General features: G+C 29.9%; 1 pseudogene; it reads left to right on the forward strand.

Annotated features, from left to right (window-relative positions):
- The first annotated feature begins 5011 nt into the window (after positions 1 to 5011).
- Positions 5012 to 22172, forward strand: part of LOC116142688 — a 37014-nt pseudogene continuing 19853 nt past the window's right edge.

Consider the following 22172-nt stretch of genomic DNA (forward strand, 5'->3'; position numbering starts at 1 on the left):
CTATTACAATGGTAAACTTGTAAATGAAGTTAACATAAACAAAATGACACATGGTGTGGTTCCACAGAATGACATGTGGCGTGAATCCATACTTCAGGGATTTACCATACGACAATATGGATAAGGAAGAACATAGCATTATTGTTTACTATTTTAATATACGTTGTTAATTCTTTAATCAATGTTTTGCTTATCAACTATTAATTCTGAATTGTAAACATCCATTTTAAAGAAGATTATAATCTTTTAATTTTTTTAACGTTGTTAATTTTGTAATATATTTTTTTATTATATGATGTATAAAAAAAATCATGTATATTTAATGAATATAGAAAATGTTATTTTTTTTTTAATGTTTTCAAATTAGATAAATAAATATATAAATCTTATAAACACAAGGATGAAATTAGTATTCAAAGATAGTCGATGAGATGAGAAAGTTAGAAAACTGAAACTAACATTACACTAAGGGTGGCAGTGTTAATTTTCAAAACCTAGAGGCACTGTTCATTATTTCATCATTCGTAATGAGAAAGAGAGACATGTGAGAGACTGAGAGTTGACCATCTTTTTCGCCATTCCTAATGTTTGTGGGTGTGTGCAGGCAAGGCCGTCTCAAGAACATTTGTGACCATAGGTAAAAGTTACTTTGGGGATCTTCTAATAATATAAGAATATATTAAAAAATTTATTTCAAGTTTATTTTTCTTGCCTTTTGAGATGCAAAATCACTAGGAGAGGTGGACAATGACCGGCGGGCTAACGCGGTTAGGTTGGTGGAGGGTTTTAGAGAGCAGATGATGGAGAAGTGATGGGTGGTGAAATGGGTGATTTCCAATGCCAGAATTGGCTAAAAAATACTTAAGAAGTCGCGGCCCAAAAGGTATCGGTGACCAATGATTGGCGGAGTAAACAGATGAGGTATGATAGGGGTAGGCTGAAGGGAGGAAGATGGTGGTGAAGGGGGAAGGCCAACGATGCCATGTACATGCCAAAAAGGCTAAAAATGGTTGTCGCATGCGGTGGAGCTAGGTTGTGAGATTTGTAAAAAAAATCAACTAAATCGAGGGCTATCAAGGCTAAGAAAACACTTGGAAAATGATAAATTGATGGTTCCAGTCGATTTTGGTGAGAAAATCGACCGGAATCAACTCTAAACGATCGGCGGCGGAAGAGAAGTGGAGATGATTTATGTGAATGTCGAATTTTGGGATTGAATTGGGGGTGAGTAATTTGAGACATATAAATGACCATTTTAGTCTTTCATTGTTAAAAGAAATTCAATGTGTTAATGCAGGGGTGTGAATTAGAATATATAAAACTAGAAGTACAAACTTACTATTTTCTCAAACTTTGGGTGAAAATATATGTAAAAAGTATATAATAAAATTGGGCCTTTTGGTTTTTTTGGGGGGGCCATTGGATTGGCCTAGATAAGAAATTATATACTATTTTTATTTTTGTAATATATTCAAAAAAAAAAATTATAAAAAGTTTGGCCCTTTTTGGCCCTGTTTTTTGGGGCCCTAGACAGGTGCCTCACCTGCCTACCCCTTGAGCCAGCCCTGCTGCTTTATTTTACGTTTTAGATTATATGTAAAAATAGATCATTTTTCGAGTTAATAACAATAATTCCCCTTAAATATAATTAAATTACAAATATTTATTGTGATTAAAGTAATAACAAAAGTTTTCTTTTCTTACTATCAATTTTTTGATATAAAAATATATAATAAAGGGGTATTTAAATAAATATCCATTAACTCATCTAACTAAAAATTCTAACAGCATACTAACGACTCACTAAAGATATGGGATCTATGTTGTTTTTGAAATCTTTAGAGAAATTTTGTTATTTGATTAAAACTTAGGGAGTTCAAAAACTTAAATTTTTTTTTTTTTTTTTATCAAAATATGATTGTTATGTGATTGATAACCTTTTCTTTTAATTCACTTAAATTCATTTAATAAATTTAAGTTGTTGTATGAAGAATAAATTAATCTCGTATATAATATATTAATTCTTTTATCTATAATATATTTGTTAAAATTATCGAATGCACCTAAAGCAACAAAAACAAAATGTTAGACATCCTTGCTTACGCTAGCAAACATAAAGACACAAAGGCCAAATATTATAAATATTTTTTAACTCTATGTTTCATAGATGAATATTTTTTTTTTCTTTTTTGGTAATTGATAATTTTATAAAAAATAAAGAATTAAAAACTAAAGGAAAACCCCGATAAAGCTATGACAAGGGAAAGTTCACTACAAACAAAAAAAAACCAACGAAGTTTAAGCCTTTACAAGAAGAGCCCACTCCTTATAAAACAACAAAACAAGGAAGCCTAATCACAAGACCTCAGCAAAGCCAAATGTAAAAACAAACAAACAAAAACAACAGCTGCAGCAAGTAAAAACCCAACACAGCCACAAAAAATTTCAGCAGCAGCTCACGAAAAGTGAAAGGAAAAAGGCCAAACCAAACTACTGTCATCTGCCAGCAGCCATGGGACACAACACCCACCGCAGTGGAAAAAGAAACTAGCCTCCCAATTAGGCTTGCAAACGAACCGAACACGAACGAACACTTCCGTTCGAAACTCGTTCGATAAGCATCAAGGGGAGTTCGAAATCGTGTTCGAACTCGAACGAACACAGAATGGTTGTTCAAGTTCGTTTGATTAGCAAAACGATCTGTTCGTGATCGTTTGATTAATCGTTCGATTAACTCGTAAATACATGTTCGAATAACTCATTCGAACACCTGTTTGAATAAAAAAAAATACATCAACTTTCCAATTCATGCTCTAAAAAACAAATATACACCCATTGAATTCAGCATTTGAAGAAAATGTAGCTTGAGCTGAAGATAACTATAACTGAATTTTTCTGTATTGAATGAATAAATGTACAAAAACAGAACAATTTGTTCTTTTATAGACAAATACAAAACTCACCGTTTAGTCACTACTTTTAGACTTTACAAAATTATAAGTTATCATATATATATATATATATATATATTATTATTACATAAATTATCATAAATATTTTAAATGTCTACATATATATTTTATATCAACACTCATAAATTCATAGTGGAACGAGGGTCTATTATAATATATGATCAATACATATGTGTGATTAATTTGTTATATATATATAATGTATAATGTATAATTATGTATATACAAAATTATTATCATACATATATTAATCATAGATTAAATATGTTTAATATGTTATTAAATTATCAAAATTATAAGTTATCATATATATATTATCATTACTGTCTACATATATATTTTGTATCAACACCTATAAATTCACAGTGGTATGAGAGTCTATTGTAATATAGGATCAATACAAATGTGTGATTAATTTAGGTTTAATTAAACTATTATGTTATTAAATTTGTCATCCTATATATCACTTGATTATACAATATGTTATGTTCATAAATTTGTCATATTATATTTAATTAAGTTATTATATTATCAAAATTGTCGTGCTATATATCACTTTATTATACAATATGTTATATTCATCAATTTACTATACTATATTTAATTAAATTATTATGTTATTAAATTTGTCTTGCTATATATCACTTGATTATACAATATTTTATATTCATCAATTTACCATCCTATATTTATTATTTATTAATTGAAATACTATCTTATAATATTTAATTATTGATTATATTTGGAAAAATATGAAGCTATTATATTATTAGATTTACTATGTCATATATCACTTGATTATACAATCTATTATGTTATTAAATTTGTCATGTTATGTATCATAATAATTTATTGTTTTTTAATTAAAATACTATATAGTTATATATTTAATTATTGATGACATTTAAAAAAAAAAATTCAAACATATTATATATATAAGAAAGCATCATAATATTTTATTATAGATTACCATTAAAAAAAAAAAAATTCATCCAAACTAAACCAAGCATAATATATATATATATATATATAATGTATACCATGTTTTTCGAACATAAACGAACAAATAATCGAACATATAGTTCGCAAACGGATGGATCAGTCAGTCGAACGTATTATATTCGCGAACATAATCAAACGAACGTCCTATGTTCGAACTCGAATCGAACATATTATCGAACGAATATCAAACTGTTCGCGAATAGTTTCTTATCGAGTCGAGTCGAACAGTTATCGAATGAACAGCTCGGTTCGTTTGTAGCACTACTCCCAATAAGGCCAAAACCTAACTGCTGCCATCTGCCAGTAGCCATAGGACACATCACCCACCACAGCAGAAAAAAACCAGCCTCCCAACTCATAGCAGCCCTCAGCCCATCCACCTACTTACACTTGCACCTCTCCAGTTCACGGATGAACATTTGTCGCCCCTAATTTAAGCAACAATGTCTCAAATATTTTTAAAGGGTTGATTTTTAATTTTATTTGCCCTAATAAATAGTTAAGTTTCAAGGGTCATAACGACTTTATTTGATATTTTCCTAAAATTATCAAAAGCCCTCTCTAAAATATTATAAACCCCCTAAAAATATCAAAAAAACCAAATTAAGAGTGTATTTAATAATTTCCGAAAAGGTATTTTAAACTTATCTATCTCTAAAATAAACTCTTTTTTTTTTTTTTTTTTTAAATTTAAATATGAATTTTAACGTTTAAATGATATTTTTATAATTTTATGCAAAGCATTTACTGTTAAACAAATTGAGATATAGATTAATTCTGAATAAACTGATATGATATTGCATAATAATAGAAAAATAGGTATTTCAATAGATGGAAAGATGATATTTCCAAATCAGCAGTGCCAAACTTCTTTTGCGAAATATAAGGTGTTGAAATGATATTCAGAAAGTAGCAGGCTTCAACTGAGTAGAGAAAATTGAGTTGCTCACCTCCACTTAGCTCAAGTAATATATTGATTGGTTATAAAAAGAGAACAAGAGAGACAGAGACAGAGAGAGTTAACATAAAGATAATAAATGGGTTGGAAAGGGATTCTGGGTTTTGAACATGGAATTGTTCAGCGGCCATTGGGACCTTATATTTCAGGTCCAGAGCTTGTAGCTGCGGTCGCTAATGCTGGTGGGCTTGGTCTCTTAAGAGCCCCTGATTGGGTACTTCAAGTCTTTTCTCTTCCTTTTGAATATCTTCATCGTGTCTTGCAAATTATTGTTCGCAATTATATGAGTTGAGTATGGTGTGTTTCAGTTTAATTTTCGAGCACTTCTATTGATTTTCTCAAACTTTTCTCTGATCAGGAATCACCAGAATACTTAAGGGAGCTAATAAGGAAGACCAGAGCATTAACGGACAAACCGTTTGCGGTTGGTGTTTTTCTGGAATTCCCCCATGAAGAAAATATAAAGGCTATATTGAAAGAAAAAGTTGCAGTTTTACAAATTTCATGGGGTGAATGTTCAAAGGAGCTTCGTAAAAGTTTTTCCCCAAGTGAGTGTTGCAGCTGCTTTTATATGTCAGTCAAAATCCGTTTATTGAAATTCATATGGCATTTTGTCCATAAATTTGATAGCCCTGATATGTAGTTAATAGGAAAGTACTCATTTATAGAGTTTATGTTGAGTATCAATCAGTCTATTCGGTTTTGTACTTGTGAATTTCTCCTGATGTATTCAGTCTATTCGATTGGAGGTCGGGAGTTTCGAAGAAGCAAGAAAAACAATTGAAGCAGGTGTACATGCGATTATTGTCCAAGGACGTGAGGTATGAATTCCTTTAGGTTTCATAAGTTTAATTGTGTTTCCATTTTCAATGAAATTGAAAAAAGTAATAGCTGCTACCAGCAGGATATTAATTACAATGTGATTTGATTTTGCATCGGTTACATGTTTTATGTCTGAATTTATAGGAAATAGTTTGTCTTGACTCTTGCTCTGACATTTAGATTTCTCATTTGGTTAAGGAAAGGAAAAGCATATAATAGATTTGTGTTTTCTGATGGTCAAAGGCCACCCACTACCAGTGTTTTCCTTTGATGAATGAAGTGATTCTACTTCTATTTTAAGTCACAAAGACAGCCGCCTGATTGTATGATACGTAGTTGGTTGAAGTTTTGATCAAGCTGGTTGACAGATATATTCTTGGGAGGTACAAAAAGAAAACTCACTAAATGTATCATAGAAAAACATATATGGATATGAGTATAAGGTAGTGGGTCCAAAAATAGTATTCCACTACTTGACGTCCCATCCGACTGTATCTCATCTACTACCTGCAAAAATAGTAAAATCAACGGGGTGAACACTAATTGCTCAGTAGGTAAACCCACAACACTTCTATTCTTTCTCCTTTACTCAGATTCTGAATTTTCTTTCCTTACACCAAGCTTCTCTATTCTTCTCTGTTTTCTATGATTCTAGTTTCTCACTTACCGATATGTAAGCACAAATAGGGAAACTAACTCGAGATAGTAGAAATGGCATGATTCATATGCACAGATGCATAAACTTTTCTATGCAATGCATTTTCTTTTTTTTTCTTTTTTCTGTTTTCTTATTTTATTTTTCTTTCTTTTTCTGCATTTCTTTCTTTTCTTTTCTGTTTCTATTCTTTCTTTTCTGTTTTTCTTTCTTTTCTTTTCTTTCTTTCTTTTCTGTTTTTCTTTCTTTTCTTTTCTTTCTTTCTTTTATTTTCTTTCTTTGCCGATCAGACTCGGTTGAGGCATGGATTCGGAACCCTGGCCATGTGAGTGTATTCTCAAATTCTTTCTTGGGTATAGTCCTCATCCACATGCACTTTTTACGAACTGTATAAATTCTTCTTTCTTATTCTGAGGCCGCTCACTAAAGGTTGCGTGCATGCGGGGTTATTCTTCTCTGTCACTCACGTGCTCCCCATCGCAACAACCTTCTCTTCTCTTCTTTTTTTATATTTCTTTAAGTAAAATTTCAGATTTGGATTGTTCTTTAATTATATTTCTTAAAACAATAATTCTACATTTAATTGTTTTTCTTTCTTTCTCTTTATTCTTTAATGTTCTCATACATCTATATGTTCATGTAAATATGTTCATTCTTTGCTATTCTTTCTAAATGTAAATGCTCAAATGTATGAATGCATTATGGCATATAAAGATATCATTATGGAACTAATATTCTCTACCAACAACATTTTCATAACAAGATAATAATCTAACATACTCATATATGCACTTCACTTTGAAATTTCATCAAACACCTTACATGCACATACAAACCTGAAAATTGGTTACCCTTCCACATATCTCTCAAGTCACCAAAATTAGAGCAAACAACTCCCTAAAACCATCAATCAACCTAGCCGAATTTCATCCTCCACCTTTCTACATCCATTCTTTCATTTTTCATCCAAAATCCTATCAACTCAACACATACAAATACATCACTTCTCATCACATACCAATAAATCAAATCTCATCACATACTAATAAATCAATTCTCATCACATACTAATAAGTCATTTCTCATCACATACTAATAAATTACTTCTCATCACATATAATAAATTACTTCTCATGGCCATGAAATTCACATATCAAACAACCTCAATTTTCAATCCATAATTCTCATCATCCAAACACACATACAACATATAAAAATTTCTCTACACAAATATTTATCCGATCAAAGCTAAAGTTGGATTTACTTATTTTGAATTTGAGCAATTCCAACACTATAATCTCTCTTTGGTAGAATTCCCCTTCCTCTTAAACCCTAAGCATATAAAACCATAAGAATTCAAAACTTTAAAATTTAATCTCACATCTTGGTATAAGAATCTTACCTTTTGATGCTTAAGATTGAAAATCTATTAAAATCTAGCCAAAATCCTATGAATTTCCTTGAAAATTTAGTGAATAAATTTGAGAGAATTTGGGGTGAAGGTGGCGTGAACTATGGGTAGAGTGGCTAGAGTTTCTCTTCTTGAACTCTTATTACATAATAATATATATATAGTTTCCCATTTTACCCTTGCGCTTTCTAAAAATTCCATCTATGTCCCTTAGCCAATTACAAAAATGCCCTCATTTTTATTAACTTCTCCATGTTATTCTACTTCTTTTCACTCCCTACTTTTTCAACTAATTATGAGTGAAAATATCATTTTACCTCTAATGAAGTTTTAAGGAATTTTCTTCAAACTTGTTCAAAATAACTTTAACAAAATTCAACTAAGGGTATTAGGGCATAAATAAAACTACATACCTTGATGTGGGCGTTACAACGAGATATCATCAAAAGATCAATCACGTCAATCAAAAAGTAAGTACATTAAACCATAATTAAAACTAAATTCTAATATCTTGATTTTTAATAGTAATGTCACATCAAAAATATCACATAATAGTACAATGCATCAATCAACAATAAATAAAAATGATGATCTAATAATGATATCTTATTGGTACAGTTTTAAGGGAAACGGTAATAAATATTTTGTTAAATATTCAAGTCAGATGTTGTGATGATGTAATAATATATCAATTAATACAAAGTATATCAATGCATCAATCAACAATATGTAAACATGGTGATCTAATAATGATATCTTATTGGCATAGTTTTAAAGGAAACGGTAATAAATATTTTGTTAAATATTCAAGTCAGAGATGTTGTGATGATGTGATAATATATCAATTAATATAAAATATTTATACGGTTCGACATTGGTCTTATTTAATTGTTTATGTTTTATTGAGTATGCTAGTTTGTTAATTAAAATTTTGTTGATTCACATCAGAATATATTTTGATTTGTTTTGTTTAATTAGGAATACAAAAGAAACAGATGGAATATGAATAAAAATGTTATAATAAATAAATATGGTTGTTGAAGAAGAATAAGTTCTAACTGGCGTGAGTTTAATAGAAAGGATAAGAAGAATAAATTGGAAAAGGTGGTAAAAATGTATATGCATGAAAATATGACATTAAATATCAAAGACATGTCTACAAAAATAATATTGATTATACGATTAGACCATATAATATTTAGGTAGTCTTTTCAACTTGCATGAGTGATTTAATAACATCTGTGTACAATTGATATTAATAATTATATAGATATAATTATTAATTTTATCTTAACATCTGGTCAATGACTTCTCTGAATTTGTGTTAGTATCACTTTAATATTATGTAAATTATTTATTTAAAATTTAAAAGTATTTATTTGTTTTCTGAGAATATAAAAGGTGATTTGGGAAAACGAATAAATGTCTAGTAATAAGTAAACATATTGATTGAAAAAACGTTAATAACTTTTTGGATAAGAGAATACAAAATGGTAGCAAACATAATAAATATTTTGTTAAGTATTCAAGTCAGAAACGTCATGATGATATTATAATATATCGGTAACTATGCTCCAAATGGATGTTATCGTTCAACGTGCAATTTAATTTGGTTGATTAAAAAAATGATTTATCTTAACATCTGGTAATGACTTTTCTGAAGTTGTATTGGTATCACTTTAATATTATGTAAATTATTTATTTAAATTTTAAATTTTTTTTTTTTTTTTATAGAATACAAAAGGTGCTTTGGGAAAACGAATAAATGTCTAGGAATAAGTAAACACATCGATCGACAAAATGTTAATAAGTTTTTGAATAAGAGAATACGAAACGGTAGCAAACGTAATAATTATTTTGTTAAGTATTCAAGTCAGAAACGTCATAATGATATTATAATATATCGGTTGGATAGTGAATAATGGTTCAGCAACCGTGCTCCAAATGAATGTTATCGTTCGGCGTGGGATTTAATTTGGTTGGTAATAGAATGAAAGTTTTTTTCGATGTACGATAGGAATGTTTATTTATACATTTTGTTAATTTATATTATAATATATTTAAATTGATGTTTGTCAAACATGTGTAGACAATCCAATGAGTTTTAATTTGTATCTTCAGAATAAATTAAAAAGTATTTAAATTTTTACGTGTGTAATAAATCATATAAGGAACTCACTAAAGATTATATTTCATACATACTATTTGGTAATCTACATTCCATCTTGGACATGTGATATTTTCTAGTGACGTTGATATGTCCCAATGTATACGATTTTGATTCACTTTGTCGCAAATCCGAAATATTCTCCTTTTAATGAGAATTGTCACAGTTGGAGTCATGGACTTGAATACTTCCTTGCAATTTTTTAGTTTGTGGAATTGATTGATTAGTTTCACTAATTTCATTAGAATTTTTACACCTCTACTGTCGTGCATAGTGATTAGAGCAACAGCGGTCTGATACATTGCTTGCTAGTAATTTTGTTTGCAAGATGCAATAAGTAGTTGTAATCCTCTGTTTCTAGCATGTTCCACGAAGAACAAATGTGTTCCAAGCAGTAGTGAAGCTTGCTTATTTTCTGCTTTTGCAAGGATCTTCAAAATTGAGACTCCCGCCATTTGTATTGCTGGTAGTTTGTGTCGTTGTTTGAAAATGTTTCTTCTATGTAGACTTGCTTTACGTTTGTCTGTTTGTTTAGAGATTTGTACCTGTAAATTGTAAGGTAAATAATGGTTTTCAAACACAAGCTGCACAATAATTAAAAAAAAAAAGTGTTTTCCAAACACAAGATCCACAACAACAACAAAAAAAAGTGTAAATAATAGTTTCAACAATTGGTAATCATAATATCATTACCTGTATGATCAAGAAGTTAACAATAAAAAGTGTGAAAAATATGGTTTTGTTAAATATCGATTCTAACATGTATTTTGGTTTTAATGTATTGGAAAATTGTTAAGAACTAAAGACACAAGTGATTCGGCATAATCCGTTTCAATTGTTAGGAGCAGAGGCGGAAAAATAACCCGTCCAGCCCGACCTGGCCTGGCCCGCGGCTGGTTATAGGAATTGGCAGACCCGGCCCGCCAACAAGGGCAAGTCGGGTTAGGCCCGCCTCTTAGCCAAAAAGGTTGGCCCAGCCCGGCCCGCCAACCCTAACTCGACAGGTTTTGATGTGGCTCGGGCCGGGTTAGCCCATAATTTTTTTTTATTTTTTTCTTTTTTAATTTTTTTCTTTTGTGTAATTGTTTTTACTTTTTAGTTAACTTTTCAAATATCAATAATTCAATTAAATTATTATTATTATTTTTTTTTTTTGTTAACATTTCAAATATTAATTTAATTTTAATACAATAAATTGTAATATAAGAAAAATTAGATTTATTATTTATCAAAAAATAAAATAAGAAATTACAACAATTATTGCCTCGTTAAAAACCTTACCAAGAAAAGTCTAATGGGACAAAAACTTGGTAAGGAAAAAAGAGTGCAATAATTAATAATTAATTTACAAGTTACAATTTACAAAACAACTAATTTGGGGGTTGACTAAGACCTCCCTCATCCATATCATCTATATTACAAAATTAAAATGATTCTATTAAAGTATCGTCGACAACCTCGTATTGATCCTGATGGCACGACCGTTCCCAATCTCGAAGACATGTGAGGACTTCAATCATTTTTTGTGAAAGTTTAGTCCTCCTTTCATTCAAAATTCTTCCACTTGCACTAAATGTTTGTTCGGATGAGACGGTTGAGACAGGAACAGAGAAAACATCAAAGGCAAGTCTTGATAATACCGGAAAAATACATTTTCTGGTTTTCCAATATTCTAAGACATCAAAGTTGGCTCTTTGTTGTGGATCTGCTAGTAACACTTCGGGGGTTCCCAAATATTGGTGAAGCTTATTACTCTATAATTACATGGAGGACTGTACATTCGTTGTTGGTACTTCTAAAGAGGAGGTTGTACTTTGGGTTCAGGTCCTCTTCGGCCTATTAAGTGCATTCCAAGAGTCGAAGCCTTCATTTGTTTCTTCTGATGCAACTTCCCCGGGTATTTCGTCTCTTTGCTGGTTCCCATACCTATTTTCATATTGCAAATATACATCTGCAAGACACTCTCTTACCTCTCCTAGTTGATTGGTATATGCTTCGTTTTGTAAATTTTCAGTTAATGTGTCTAAACCATTTTCTAAACCTACTACTTTAATTCTAGGATCAAATATAGCACCTAAACAATAAAGAAAATGAATGGGTTTCCAATATTTTTTAAATTTTAATTCCATTGCCTGTATTGGTCCTGCTAAAATTTCATTGTTTCTGTTTTTTTCTAAATAAATCTGAATTTTTTATAATTATATGTATTACTAATGGACTAGTAGGATAATACACACCATAAAGTTGTAAAGTGGATTGGTAAAAAATTTTAAGAAAAGAATGAAATTTTCTAGGTATATGCCAATCATTTTCTACCAAATAATGAGGACCTCTATTATTTGCTACAAAATAACTAATTAAATTTGCATAAGGTAAACATGAATCAAGTATTAAATAAGTAATATTCTATCTAACAGGCATGTCTAATGCAAAAGTTCTAGGAGACATATTTGATTTTATACAAGCATCTTGAAATTCAACATTTCTTTTATTACTACTAGTAATCTAAGCTAAAGAATCCCTAATTCTATCAATATTATTTCTAATTTTTTTCATACCACTTTTCACAATTAAATTAATAATGTGACATGCACATTGTTGGTGAAAAAACTTCAAATTATCATAAAAAAGAAAATTAATTTTTAAAAAATCTATAGCTGTACTATTAGCACTTGCATTATCTAAAGTTAAACTTATCACTTTATTAACATCATCATAATCTTCTAAAACTTCAACAATTTTATTATAAATTTGTTGACCATTATGATCCACGTCCATTAATCTAAATCCCAATAAAGATTTATTTAATTTACATTCGTTATCAAAATAATGACTAGTCACACAAATATAATCTTGTTTAGCTCTACCACTCCAAATATCGGTGGCTAGAGCCACTCTGACATGACAACTATGTATTTTATTTTTTAATTCTAATTTCATTTTCCCAAACAATTTTATTAAATCATTTCTAGTTGCAATTTTAGAATAACTTTTAAATCCTGAAAAAAATGAATTTTTAATAAATCTTTCAAAATATTTATCTTCAATCATATTAATAGGTTGATCAGTTGCAGCAATATATAAAGCTAATTGTTCCCTATATACATTAGAATTATAACGCCAAGTAGTACCCATATTAGTTATTTGAGTTTGATAGGTTTCTCTATTTCCATGTTGAGTAATATGTTTATTAGCATGCCTTTTTAAAGTACTAGTACCATTACCTGAATCAGCTTTATAAATATTTCCACAATACTTGCATCTTACTTTCTTCACTTGAACTCCATTTTTTGTCTCATAAAACTTATTGAAATAAACCCAAACGTCTGATGTCTGCCTATCATCGGTTTTGACTACAGTTGATGAACCTGCTTCTACTTGAGATGAAGTTGGACAAGGACGACGATTACGAAGATGACTTTTAGAACCACCGAGAGTTGTAGCAGCATGGGGAGGAATCAGGGGAATATTATGAGGTGTATCGGATTCTGAGACTGGGAAAGCGGGACTATTTGAATCTACTGCATTTATGTTAGTAAATTTAGGGGGACTAGTATAGTTTCCTTCATCATCGAAATCGATTGGATGAAAATATCTATCCATTGTAGTTAAAAAAAAAATTGATATAGAAGAAATAAAAAATTAAAGAAGGAGAATTGGAATTTGGAAATATGAATTGAAAATTGCAAAAACTAATAAAAATTAAAATGAGAGCAAATTGACAACAAAGAGAATAATTAAGAGATTTCAGTAGAGATTAGAGAGAATTTGAGATGTGAGAAAATGTGAGAGTTTAGGCCTTATTTATAGAAAAAAAAAAAAAGGGAAAAGAAAATGACAAAAAAGACCCCTCCAACTACTATAAAATGGCTATATTTCAAGGGTAAAAGGGGTATTTGAAAAAAAAAATTTATTTAATTTTTTTTTAATTTTTTTCGTCCAAGCTGCGGGGTTGGAGGGTTTTTTTTTAAACTAAAAAATTTAACCCGCAAGGTTGACATATTAAAACCCGGCCCGCCCGACAGGGTATATGTGCGACCCGCCTTTTAGGCGGTCCAGATTGAACCCGTCTTAATGCGAGCTGGGTTAGGGTTGACCTGCCTAACTTGGCCCATTTGTTCCACCTCTAGTAAGGAGTCAACATACAGTTTTCTGTAGGACTAATAAAACAATGAAATCAACAGATTAACGAAACATGATGATATTAGTAAAACTTACGTTAACCATATTGCTTGAAGAGTGGTATTATTATTCTGAATTGCTTTTGCAATGATTCGTTGCACAATTTGTGATGGTAATTGTAACAGATTTGTGTGTTGTGTTTTCATGCTTTTGTAAGGAATCATGATGTTTTGGTGGCCTTTTTTTGTGTGTAAGTATATGGAAATTATAATGTTGCTACGGTCTTAGTGGTTTATATAATTTTTGTGTAGATATTGGATAGCAAACAGTTTTTTGTGTATTTGGATTTGGTAGATATTATCGTGTTAATTATTAATGAGAGTTAGCGTTGTTATTTGAATCTCGTTTTTAGTACTTTTTGTAAATTAATGATGCCATTTTTATTTTGTTGAACATTGATTATTTGATTTTGTTATATCTATCAGATATCACTGCTTCATTGTTGATTCTACTGAGAAAAATTGATTATTCTCTTCAACGAATACAAATTTTTTTGTCATAATCATTGAATGTTAAGTATTAATTTATCTTAAATGTAAACGGTTTGCATTAATCTATATCTCTACACTGGTGTATTAAGTATTTGACACATTCGATTAGTACGAATCTTTCTAAATTCATATAAATTAATGTATTGAATGATATTTTGTGCATTGTACATGCATTATGTACATATATTATGCAAGTGTATGATGCTCCGAAAGTTCTATGAGATAATTGGGCAGCTAGTCAAATTAAAGAGGGTGCCTCTACTGTAATAAGATGGGAGGATCTAGACACTAACATATTGGTGAAAATCTTCCTGTCTTTTGATGTCTTCCAGATGAGCTCAGGGATTGCTCACATTTGTAATTCATGGCGTTCAGCTTGCTGTGATCCTCTGCTTTGGAAAACTCTTGATTTATGTTGAGATCAAATTTCATCAAAATCCCATTAGAGCCTTATGTTGATGAGTGTTCTGATAAGACATTGACTCGTTTGTTGAAGATTTCATTGAGTCTCAGCCGAGGACACATAAGAACCTTGATTTTTCACTTCAGTTTGTATGTATGGGACGAACAGTTTACTTATATTGCTGAAAGGTAATTTTTTTTATGTTTCTGTTTAAAACCTTGCTAAAAGGTAATTTTTTTTTTATTCTCACTATTTATTGACTAAGTCTTTGGAATTTCCTTTGGTACCAATGATCATCATCTTTCATTTTCTTTTTGGTACAGTGAATTGGGAAGTAACCCACCATATATTGTTGTCTGCAAGTGTCCCCAGCTGAGGCGTCTCATTATGCTAGTTTGGAACAAAATAAAAAAGGATGTAATTTGCAAGGCCAGTCGTACATGGAGACTTTTGAATCCCTGACAATGCCTAGTATAGTAAATCCGCCTTATCTTATAGAGGAAATAGCCCTAAATTGCAAGAACTTCAGTGAACTCAAGGTCATGGGTCCTTTTGATGTTCTCTTTGCTTCTACGATAACCAAATTTCTTCCAAATTTAAAGATTTTGAGCTTGAGATGCTCAGTGATAGTTAAGGATGCCCTAATGCTTATATTGAATGACCTACCAAACCTGGAAGTCCCCAAAATATCACATTGCCTTCTTATAGAAGGTCCACTGCTTCCTCCATTGATGCTTGAAAAAATTATTAAGAAGCTAGATAAAATTATCTTGGAGAAAGCTGCTAGATTACATGAGTTCTTAACATGCATTGAGCACTCGTGCATCATGTGCCAGCGTACTCGAAGTGATGAAGGCTTTATGAGGTGGTAAAAGTATGAGGAAGGCCTATGGAAAATGGATGAGACAAGGTCTCTTACTCTTTTATTAGAACACTGTAGAGTCTATAATTTTAACATATTGTTTTGCTTGTATGTAATATCTACATAATATGGTGTTGAATAAGCATATATAGAATTAGTCTGTTGTGTTTTAGGTTGTCATCCTCTTAACGCTTTCATTTTAGGTCGTCAACATTGTAATACTTGCATAATTATCTTCTCCCAAGGGAAAAGTATTATCTATCTACATACTTATGTACATATGGTAAAATTTCACTTTCTGTTGCTTCAAGTTGATCTTTTGTTGTCCACTAATGTTATTTCAAAATGAAGTGATTTCAAAGTAATATGCAATTGAGTATATTATCTGTTTCTAGTTCATGTTATTTTATGTATGGAATAATTATTGCTTATATTATTGAATTTGAAATTCTATTGATTTTGTAATTGTTAGTGTCAAATTCATTTCTATTGTCAGGTTTAGTATTTGACAGTGAGGTTTTGAAGGAATCTTTGATTTTCCCTTCTTTTATAGTTTTATGTTAAGTTATAGTGACGTTGTTCGGTTGAAGTGGTAATATTAAAGTTTTACAGTGCGTTGTCGTTTTGGCTTTGTAAAATTCATAAATGATGAAAAACATTGTCGTTTAAAATGCTATTGATATTTAAAGAAAATATGCAGATGTAATATTCAGTATTTTACTTGAAGTAAATTTGGGGATTTAGGGTTTTCTTTATCAGTTTTGGCTTTAAAGGCATTTGTCCCGGTTCGTTTGTCGCGTTTTCCACACCGTCTTTTCTCGTTGACTGAAGTTGAGATAAGTGAAGTAAATTTTCTTTAGTTACAATGACAATGTCATTTTTTATTTGTCTGTGATAAAGATTTCTTTTGTTTTTTCAATGTTTGACGTAGAAATGAAAATAATTAAAAAAGATCATCACAATATTCAACAACACTTGCAATGTTATAAATGTTTTGGCAAAGTTCCACACCTTTATTTTTACAATGTAATGAAATAACATTATGTTTTTAAAATATAACAAACTGAATGTTTAAATGTATGTTGTCAGATTCAAAACTCACGATTGTGCTGTTCTGCATTAGTAATTGGAATATTAGAATCCACATCTGCACATGGAGAAGCACCTGAAAAACATAGATTTATTTAGCCAATTTAACTTATCATAATCTAAAAAACATAGGTAACCACTAATATGGTATTTTTTACCTCTCTTCCTTTTTAATTTAGACATCTTCCCCGTTCTATTTTCCTCGCATATTCATTTACATTTACAGAAGCATTTGAAGAAGTTGTTAAACCCTTCTCTGTGTTTGATACACATTGTTTCTGTTTTTTAGATATCTCATCTGGATTTCAAAATAATAATATTAGAATTAATACTATACCATGCAACAAGTTATATAATAGAAGAGCTTAACCAAAAGGCAAAAATAGTAATTAAATATCTCGTTTATATTTATATAAGTATTTAAAGAAATTATTATGACAATTGTCACTTCTTTCTATTGAGCGAGATTTTGAACCTCTATTTGTCTCTGATAAAGATTTCTTTTGTTTTTTCAATGTCTGACCTAGGAATGAAAATAATAAAAAAGGGTCATCACAAAATTCAACAACACTTGCAATGTTAAGAATGGTTCGGCAAAGTCCACACCTTTATTTTTACAATGTAATGAAATAACATTATGTTTTTAAAATATAACAAACTGAATGTTTGAATGTATGTTGTCAGATTCAAAACTCATGATTGTGTTGTTTTGCATTAGTATTTGGAATATTAGAATCTGGATCTGCACACAGAGAAGCACCTAAAAAACATAGATTTAGTCAGCCAATTTAACTTATCATAATCTAAAAAACATAGGTAACCACTAATATGATACTTTTTACCTCTCTTCCTTATTAATTTAGACATCCTCTCCGTTCTATTTTACTAGCGTATCTCATTTACATTTACAGAAGCATTTGAAGAACTTGTTGAACCCTTCTCTATGTTTGATACACATTGTTTTTGTTTTTTAGATCTCTCAGCTGGATTTCAAAATAATAATAATAATAGAATTAATACTATACCATGCAACAAATTATATAATAGAAAATCTTACCCAAAAGGCAAAAACAATAATTAAATATCTCATTTATATTTATAGAAGTATTTAAAGAAACTATTGGATCTTTCTTTGTCTTCGATACACATTGTTTTTGCCTTTCAGATGTGTCACTTAGAATTCAAAATAATAATAATATGATTGAGACTACATTACACAACACATTACATCATTAAAGAAAACATAAATTAATTTGCTCAACAATTATTTCATATCTATCAAAAAAGTATTGACAACCATGTAATATACAAAATAATTGTATGACTATACCAAAATAAATAAGCTAGTTATTTTTGTTCGGAATTTTTTCCATATTAATCTCTTGAGTGTTAATTGATTTCATTAATTCTTGATTATTGTTTGTACTTTGTTGTTGATTATTAATTCTAATAGCATTATTGCAACTATTATCATCTCGCTTACTGTTACTTCCTAATCTCCTTAAGAAATTAGACATCTCTAAAACAATTCTAACCTAAAAGTTCTAGTTTCACTTCTAGATCACGGGACCACCAAGGTATGGGACCACCTCCGGGACCACCTAACACATGGCTGACCAACGGTTACAGGCTGACCAAGCTCACCTTCCAAGCTGACCAAGCGCAATCTAGAATCAATTCTAGAGTTCTTCTAGATTTATCTAACCCTTAATTCAACAAAGAAATGAACAGGGCTACAGATGAATAGTAATAAACAGTAAACTGCTATAGTATGTGAACAGTACCAGTGTACATTGATGAACAGTGACTGTGAACAGTAATTTTGAACAATGTTTTTGCTACAGTAGCTACGGTAATGGATGTTAATTTGTGTAGTTTTTAATTGCTGACTCTTCACTTCTAATGACTCTTGGCTCTGATACCATATAAGGCAGGATCATTAAAATCTTTGAGGAATGTAATAAAGATTATGTAAGGAAAAGGAATAAAATGAAAAAGCAATAGTAAATATGTAATAATAAAGGTGTAAAGTAATGAATAATATAATAAATGTGCAAGGTATAGACGAAATTGAAGAAATGAAAATATGGAATGATAACTTACAGGAAGAAATTGATGAAGAAACGTTTTTATTGCTTGATGAGTTTTACAAAATGTTTTTCAAAGGACTAAAATTTTTGCTCTCTCACTTTTTTGATATTTTGTTCTCTCTCTTTTTTGCGTTCTACTCTTGTCATCTAAGTGATACATATTTATACTACAAAAGAGTGGATTTCAAATACATTTAAATCCGTCTGCATAATTACAATACAGAATAAAAGATAAAGTAGTTGATGAGTTGTCTTGGATACGTGTCTTGAATTATTGAGAACTTGTCATGATATTGGCCGACAAAATGATCTTGTTGATAAGGAGAATCTTGAAAAATCTTGGATATCCACCGAAAGTATTGAACACGTGATAACGTTGGTGCTGAGTCATTGCCCTTTAGTGAAATCATAATTGATTATGGAACATTGCAAAATAGTCATCGTCGTCTTAATCACTTGGTGACTTGGTATTGTCCGAATCTGCTTTTTGAGATGAGGAAGATCCAATGGCCATAATAATTTTGTCCATATCTTGAGGGGTTTGGTATTTAGCCAACTTAGCTAGAAGTTTTGATTTTTGCGTTAGAAATGTTGATTGTTGTTGAGGTTGACATAAATGAGGGTGTTGAGAAATCCATATCTGCACGGCTGGTGGGCTAAGGTTTTGGATGGAAAAGCTAGGCCACCATTTAATAAAGAATTTTCTTTGTAATTCTTTGAATTTTGGAGGAGGAGTAGTGATATAAAATTGCCAACTCATTATCCAAGCAATTAAGAAGTTCCTGGACAATGCTAGCAAAGGTTCTTCACTGTTATTGAAATTTTTGGCGAATACTTGATATCCTTCCCAAACCGAAGGTGGGAGAATTTTTTTCATTTAAACCAAAAAAATTGAACCATTGTTGAAACCATTTTGGAAAAGTTTTTGGACAAGTTTTGTCAAATATAAAAAACGAAGAATGTGTTGTGTGTGATAAACATAAAGTATAAAAACAAAGTTTTGTCAAGTCAAAATGCAAATAAATTCATAAAAGGTTCTTGTTTTTAATAGATCATTAGGAATGAAATAAAAATCTAGAGGGAAAATTTTTGAAAAGGTTTCTTGAAAAGTTTGTCCTTAGAATTCGGGTTCAATAATACAAATTGATTAGGTTATTTCTTTTTCAATGTATTGAAATGTCGGATTAATGTTAATAGGTTTTGATGGAGAAGGTGAATGAGATGTTGGTATTGTAAGGGCTTGTTGGTAATTTTTTGGTGGTGATGAAGAAACAGATTCTTCATCTAAAAGAGTGAACCGATTTGATTGGGTGATAATGGTTTTCTGTTTATTGGGTTTTGAAGGCTTTGATTGTAGGGTAATAGGTTGTTGAGGTGGTAGCATCGCATACGATGCTTTTGATTTTGGATTATTTTGGGGTTTGATGGGAGTGCCCATCTTTTCCTGGAGTGCCTATCTTTTCCTCACTTTCTATCTTTTCCTCACTTTCTCTCAAAAAATTCTGGTCCTGAAAGTTATTATGAGAGAGACTATTAGAGTAAAACATTTTTTACGTTTGCATTTCATTGAAAACATAATTTTGAAACTTTTTAAATTTTAATGCAAAAAGTTGAAAACATGTTTTTGTAACGCAAGCATCCAAAATTTTTCTAGTATCGAGCCATTCTTTTGTGGGAACAATTTCTAGACTCTCTAATTTAGTAATAGTATTTATCTTAGATATTGAAATATTTTTTAAATTACTAACGTCTTTTACTAATGGCGGATTAACGAATTCAAATGTTACATCTTGTCCTAAAATGTTCGTTGTAATTCCTTTATTGTTTACTGTAAAAGGGTAAATTTGAGTAATAAACGAGATACCTAATATAACATCTTGATCTAAATCTTTCGCTAGAATAAAGGTATTTTTAATACGAAAATTTTGTATACATACATGAGCATTGGATAATTTATAATTAATGTTTAATTGTTGACCATTAGGTCCATGTAATCTTTCTTTTGTTTTTTCATAATATTTTATTGGAATTAATCATTCTCTCATATAATTTTAATCTGCTCCTGTGTCTACTAAGGCTTGTGTAATAATATCTAATTCATGATTACTATTAATCCTAATGTAAACATGCCATTTTTGAAATTGAATTCTAGAGATTTCATTAATAAATTATTCTTCAGTTTTTTCAATAATTTTTAATTCTGATTTTGAAGTTTATAGTTGTCCTATAGTTTCTTTAGAGGCTTTTAAGCATAATAAATATGTCTTAATTTCAAAACTATCTTTTTGTAATTCTTTAACTTGATTTTTTCTTGCAAGTCACTTAGAATAACTTGTGTGGGTTTGTCAAATCTTTTTAATATATCTTTTAAATTATAAGAATCGACATCTTTTTGTTTTCTTCAGATAAAATTAATTCTTTAAGTTTTAATAAATATTCTCTTTTAATATCTTCATCTTGAATTTTATCATAATATCTAATAAAAATTCTTTTGATTTAGTAATAACATTTATTTACTTAGGTCTAGATGTTAATATCATATTTATTGATTTCATTGCACATTAGCAAGGCCCCATGCAATCACAACCTTCAAAGTCTTGTGAAGACTCACTTATTGTTTCAGAAGAGTTTTCTTGAATTTGATAAATCATATCTTCATTAACTGTATTATAACTAAATTCTTTTTCAGAGTCTGTTTGAATAATATTTAATAATTGTTGTTTTAATTCTGAATTTATTTGTAATTTTTTAATTTGATCTTTTAATAGACACTTAGTAGTATAATGATCTTGTTGTTTACATTTCCAGCATGTGATAGGTTTTTTATATATTTTCTTATTGGAATATTTTTTCTTTTTATAAAGCTTAGCATAAGATTTTTGTTCATATTTATAATCTCTTTTGTAATAAGGTTTTTTATATTGTTTTTGTTTTTTATCTTTTTTTATATTTAACAGAGGGAGGTAATATTTTTTCATAACCATATTGACTACAAAATCCACTTAATTTTGTTTTCTTATGTTTTAATTCATTTTTCAGTTTAGCTTTTAATTTTAAACCAGTGCAAA

This window comes from Pistacia vera, unplaced genomic scaffold (assembly GCF_008641045.1).
Source record: "Pistacia vera cultivar Batoury unplaced genomic scaffold, PisVer_v2 Contig1006, whole genome shotgun sequence".
In the NCBI taxonomy this organism is placed as follows: Eukaryota; Viridiplantae; Streptophyta; class Magnoliopsida; order Sapindales; family Anacardiaceae; genus Pistacia; species Pistacia vera.